The sequence below is a fragment of the Panthera uncia genome, chromosome X (assembly GCF_023721935.1).
Source record: "Panthera uncia isolate 11264 chromosome X, Puncia_PCG_1.0, whole genome shotgun sequence".
NCBI classification, from domain to species: Eukaryota; Metazoa; Chordata; class Mammalia; order Carnivora; family Felidae; genus Panthera; species Panthera uncia.
In genome coordinates, this window is record NC_064817.1 from 77,440,159 (window position 1) to 77,445,829 (window position 5,671).

The window sequence follows — 5,671 nt, forward strand, 5'->3', positions numbered from 1 at the left end:
AAGAGTCAGGCCTGAAAGTAAATCTGCGGTTGGGCTCTTGTGAAATGGAGCAACACTCTGTGGTGTGTCAGTGTTTGAAAGAAAGGTGTTCTTCCCATGCTGCTGAGAACTTTCTTTTCTATACTCATGGAACCTGAGGTCATGGTTAAGACTCAGCAGCCTTTCTCCTTCAGCTTTGTCTAGGGGGTCACCGTGGAAAATTAGAGAAGCAAGCTGAATGGAGAGGCAGAGCTAATGCTTGAGCACTCACTATGTGCCAGGTGCCATTCCAAACCGTCTATCAATGGACTCTGAAATCTTCACAAAAGCCTTATAAGGCAGGTCTCATTTCACAGATGAGGGAATTGAAGCACAGAGAGATTAGGCAACTTACATAAGATTCAGACAGTTAGGAAGTGCCAGAGTTGGGATTTAAACATCAGCAGTCTGGAGCCAGAGTCACTGTTTGTAAATATTATGCTGCACAGCCTTTACTTTTTCTACTTTTCATTTAAAGAAAGCTGACTGCTCCAAGCAAAGACAAAGGTTTCTATATACAATCCTACTCAGACACAAGACTTGGAAATGGGCCCCGGTTAGGAAAAAGGGAAATGGAAGGCTTTCAACCCAAGAAAAGTCACTCTCCAAAGAAGAGGGATGGGACATAAATCATGAGCCCAGAACATATGGAGATAGTACTGAGTCAGAAAGAAGCTGTTTTCACTGTGGGCTCAGTGGAAATCTCATTTTTTAATGCAAAATAAAAAGGCAGTTGCTGAATGGAACAAGACATGGAGTAAATGACCAAACTTGGAGCAAAAATGTCCTTCTCCCTCTTCCCTCCAAGGAAATACAGGAGCTTGAAAGTCAAAAGACAAGTTATGGGCAGAAGATGAAATCCAATGAGCTAATGTGGGAAATCTCCAGTCAGACAGGTCTGTGGTTCCAAAGGCAAAGATTGCACATTAGTTAAAATAAATGCCCTTCCTTGTGTTTATCACTTACACCTCAAGTGCCAAGGCAGGGCATGCTACTAGGTCAAAGGCCCAAATGATAACATGAAGAGGCCCACCGACTCTTGAATCAAGTTTCCACCTGGGCCTGACTTTCGCATCGAAATGCTCCTCTTGTTTAAAAAAAAATTGAGAAGCTTTTGTTTTGTTTCATTTTATTGAGTAGTCAGACAGGCAAGTCAATCTTGCTTTCTTTAGGTAAAGATTTACTGTAAGCTCTTTTGCATTATGATGCAAGAAATTCCAGGTGCTAAAGGAACAGAAGCAGGCAGCAGCAGAATCAGGTTCACAGCCAGACAAGGGGCTAGCCTTACCCCAACCTTATTTCTGTTTTCCTCTCTCTGACTCCCATCTCCCCCAAGATGTCTCTCTCTCTCTCTCTCTCTCTCACACACACACACACACACACACACACAAGCTATTCAGTCAGTCAGCTGGTTAGGTAACATCCAAAGCACTCGGGTTTTCCTACTTAGCAAACTAAACTGATTCCTTTGAGATATTTTATTTTTTATTTTCTCCAATATATGAAATTTATTGTCAAATTGGTTTCCATACAACACCCAGTGCTCATCCCAAAAGGTGCCCTCCTCAATACCCATCGCCCACCCTCCCCCTCCCTCCCACCCCCATCAACCCTCAGTTTGTTCTCAGTTTTTTTTTAATTTTTTTTAATGTTTATTTCTGAGACAGGGAAAGACAGAGCATGAGTGGGGGAGGGGCAGAGACAGGAGGAGACACAGAATCAGAAGCAGGTTCCAGGCTCGGAGCTGTCAGCCCAGAGCCCGACACGGGGCTCTAACTCACCAACCGCGAGATCATGACCTGAGCCGAAGTCGGACGCTTAACCGACCAAGCCACCCAGGCGCCCCTGTCCTCAGTTTTTAACAGTCTCTTATGCTTTGGCTCTCTCCCACTCCAACCTCTTTTTTTTTTTTCCTTCCCCTCCCCCATGGGTTTCTGTTAAGTTTCTCAGGATCCACATAAGAGTGAAAACATATGGTATCTGTCTTTCTCTGTATGGCTTATTTCACTTAGCATCACACTCTCCAGTTCCATTCACGTTGCTACAAAAGGCCATATTTCATTCTTTCTCATTGCCACGTAGTATTCCATTGTGTATATAAACCACAATTTCTTTATCCATTCATCAGTTGATGGACATTTAGGCTCTTTCCATAATTTGGCTATTGTTGAGAGTGCTGCTATAAACATTGGGGTACAAGTGCCCCTATGCATCAGTACTCCTGTATCCCTTGGGTCAATTCCTAGCAGTGCTATTGCTGGGTCATAGGGTAGGTCTATTTTTACTTTTCTGAGGAACCTCCACACTGCTTTCCAGAGCGGCTGCACCAATTTGCATTCCCACCAACAGTGCAAGAGGGTTCCCGTTTCTCCACATCCTCTCCAGCATCTATAGTCTCCTGATTTGTTCATTTTGGCCACTCTGACTGGCGTGAGGTGATCTCTGAGTGTGGTTTTGATTTGTATTTCCCTGAAAGGAGCGACGTTGAACATCTTTTCATGTGCCTGTTGGCCATCCGGATGTCTTCTTTAGAGAAGTGTCTATTCATGTTTTCTGCCCATTTCTTCACTGGGTTATTTGTTTTTTGGGTGTGGAGTTTGGTGAGCTCTGTATAGATTTTGGATACTAGCCCTTTGTCCGATGTGTCATTTGCAAATATCTTTTCCCATTCCGTTGGTTGCCTTTTAGTTTTGTTGGTTGTTTCCTTTGCTGTGCAGAAGCTTTTTATCTTCATAAGGTCCCAGTAATTCACTTTTGCTTTTAATTCCCTTGCCTTTGGGGATGTGTCGAGTAAGAGATTGCTACCGCTGAGGTCAGAGAGGTCTTTTCCTGCTTTCTCCTCTAGGGTTTTGATGGATTCCTGTCTCACATTCAGGTCCTTTATCCATTTTGAGTTTATTTTTGTGAATGGTGTGAGAAAGTGGTCTAGTTTCAACCTTCTGCATGTTGCTGTCCAGTTCTCCCAGCACCATTTGTTAAAGAGACTGCCTTTTTTCCATTGGATGTTCTTTCCTGCTTTGTCAAAGATGAGTTGGCCATACGTTTGTGGGTCTGTTTCTGGGGTTTCTATTCTATTCCATTGGTCTATGTGTCTGTTTCTGTGCCAATACCATGCTGTCTTGATGATGACAGCTTTGTAGTAGAGGCTAAAGTCTGGGATTGTGATGCCTCCTGCTTTGGTCTTCTTCTTCAAAATTACTTTGGCTATCCGGGGCCTTTTGTGGTTCCATATGAATTTTAGGATTGCTTGTTCTAGTTTCGAGAAGAATGCTGGTGCAATTTTGATTGGGATTGCATTGAATGTGTAGATAGCTTTGGGTAGTATTGACATTTTGACAATATTTATTCTTCCAATCCATGAGCAGGGAATGTCTTTCCATTTCTTTATATCTTCTTCAATTACCTTCATAAGCTTTCTATAGTTTTCAGCATACAGATCTTTTACATCTTTGGTTAGATTTATTCCTAGGTATTTTATGCTTCTTGGTGCAATTGTGAATGGGATCAGTTTCTTTATTTGTCTTTCTGTTGCTTCATTGTTAGTGTATAAGAATGCAACTGATTTCTGTACATTGATTTTGTATCCTGCAACTTTGCTGAATTCATGTATCAGTTCTAGCAGACTTTTGGTCATGTCATCTGCAAAAAGCGAAAGCTTGACTTCATCTTTGCCAATTTGGATGCCTTGGATTTCCTTTTGTTGTCTGATTGCTGATGCTAGAACTTCCAGCACTATGTTAAACAACAGTGGTGAGAGTGGGCATCCCTGTCGTGTTCCTGATCTCAGGGAAAAAGCTCTCAGTTTTTCCCCGTTGAGGATGATGTTAGCTGTGGGCTTTTCATAAATGGCTTTGATGATGTTTAAGTATGTTCCTTCTATCCCGACTTTCTCAAGGGTTTTTATTAAGAAAGGGTGCTGGATTTTGTCAAAGGCCTTTTCTGCATAGATTGACAGGATCATATGGTTCCTATCATTTCTTTGATTAATGTGATGTATCACGTTGATTGATTTTCGAATGTTGAACCAGCCCTGCAGCCCAGGAATGAATCCCACTTGATCATGGTGAATAATTCTTTTTATATGCCGTTGAATTCGATTTGCTAGTATCTTATTGAGAATTTTTGCATCCATATTCATCAGGGATATTGGCCTGTAGTTCTCTGTTTTTACTGGGTCTCTGTCTGGTTTAGGAACCAAAGTAATACTGGCTTCATAGAATGAGCCTGGAAGTTTTCCTTCCCTTTCTATTTCTTGGAATAGCTTGAGAAGGATAGGTATTATCTCTGCTTTAAACGTCTGGTAGAACTCCCCTGGGAAGCCATCTGGTCCTGGACTCTTATTTGTTGGGAGATTTTTGATAACCGATTCAATTTCTTCGCTGGTTATGGGTCTGTTCAAGCTTTCTATTTCCTCCTGATTGAGTTTTGGAAGAGTGTGGGTGTTTAGGAATTTGTCCATTTCTTCCAGGTTGTCCAATTTGTTGGCATATAATTTTTCATAATATTCCTTGATAATTGTTTGTATCTCTGAGGGATTGGTTGTCATAATTCCATTTTCATTCATGATTTTATCTATTTGGGTCATCTCCCTTTTCTTTTTGAGAAGCCTGGCTAGAGGTTTGTCAATTTTGTTTATTTTTTCAAAAAACCAACTCTTGGTTTCGTTGATCTGCTCTACAGTTTTTTTGGATTCTATATTGTTTATTTCTGCTCTGATCTTTATGATTTCTCTTCTTCTGCTGGGTTTAGGCTGCCTTTGCTGTTCTGCTTCTAGTTCCTTTAGGTGTGCTGTTAGATTTTGTATTTGGGATTTTTCTTGGTTCTTGAGATAGGCCTGGATTGCAATGTATTTTCCTCTCAGGACTGCCTTCACTGCGTCCCAAAGCGTTTGGATTGTTGTATTTTCATTTTCGTTTGTTTCCATATATTTTTTAATTTCTTCTCTAATTGCCTGGTTGACCCACTCATTCTTTAGTAGGGTGTTCTTTAACCTCCATGCTTTTGGAGGTTTTCCAGACTTTTTCCTGTGGTTGATTTCAAGCTTCATAGCATTGTGGTCTGAAAGTATGCATGGTATAATGTCAATTCTTGTGAACTTATGAAGGGCTGTTTTGTGACCCCGTATATGATCTATCTTGGAGAATGTTCCGTGTGCACTCGAGAAGAAAGTATATTCTGTTGCTTTGGGATGCAGAGTTCTAAATATATCTGTCAAGTCCATCTGATCCAATGTGTCATTCAGGGCCCTTGTTTCTTTATTGACCGTGTGTCTAGATGATCTATCCATTTCTGTAAGTGGGGTGTTAAAGTCCCCTGCAATTACCACATTCTTATCAATAAGGTTGCTTATGTTTATGAGTAATTGTTTTATAAATTTGGGGCTCCGGTATTCGGTGCATAGACATTTATAATTGTTAGCTCTTCCTGATGGATAGACCCTGTAATTATTATATAATGCCCTTCTTCATCTCTTGTTACAGCCTTTAATGTAAAGTCTAGTTTGTCTGATATAAGTATGGCTACTCCAGCTTTCTTTTGGCTTCCAGTAGCATGATAAATAGTTCTCCATCTCCTCACTCTCAATCTAAAGGTGTCCTCAGGTCTAAAATGGGTCTCTTGTAGACAGCAAATAGATGGGTCTTGTTTTTTTATC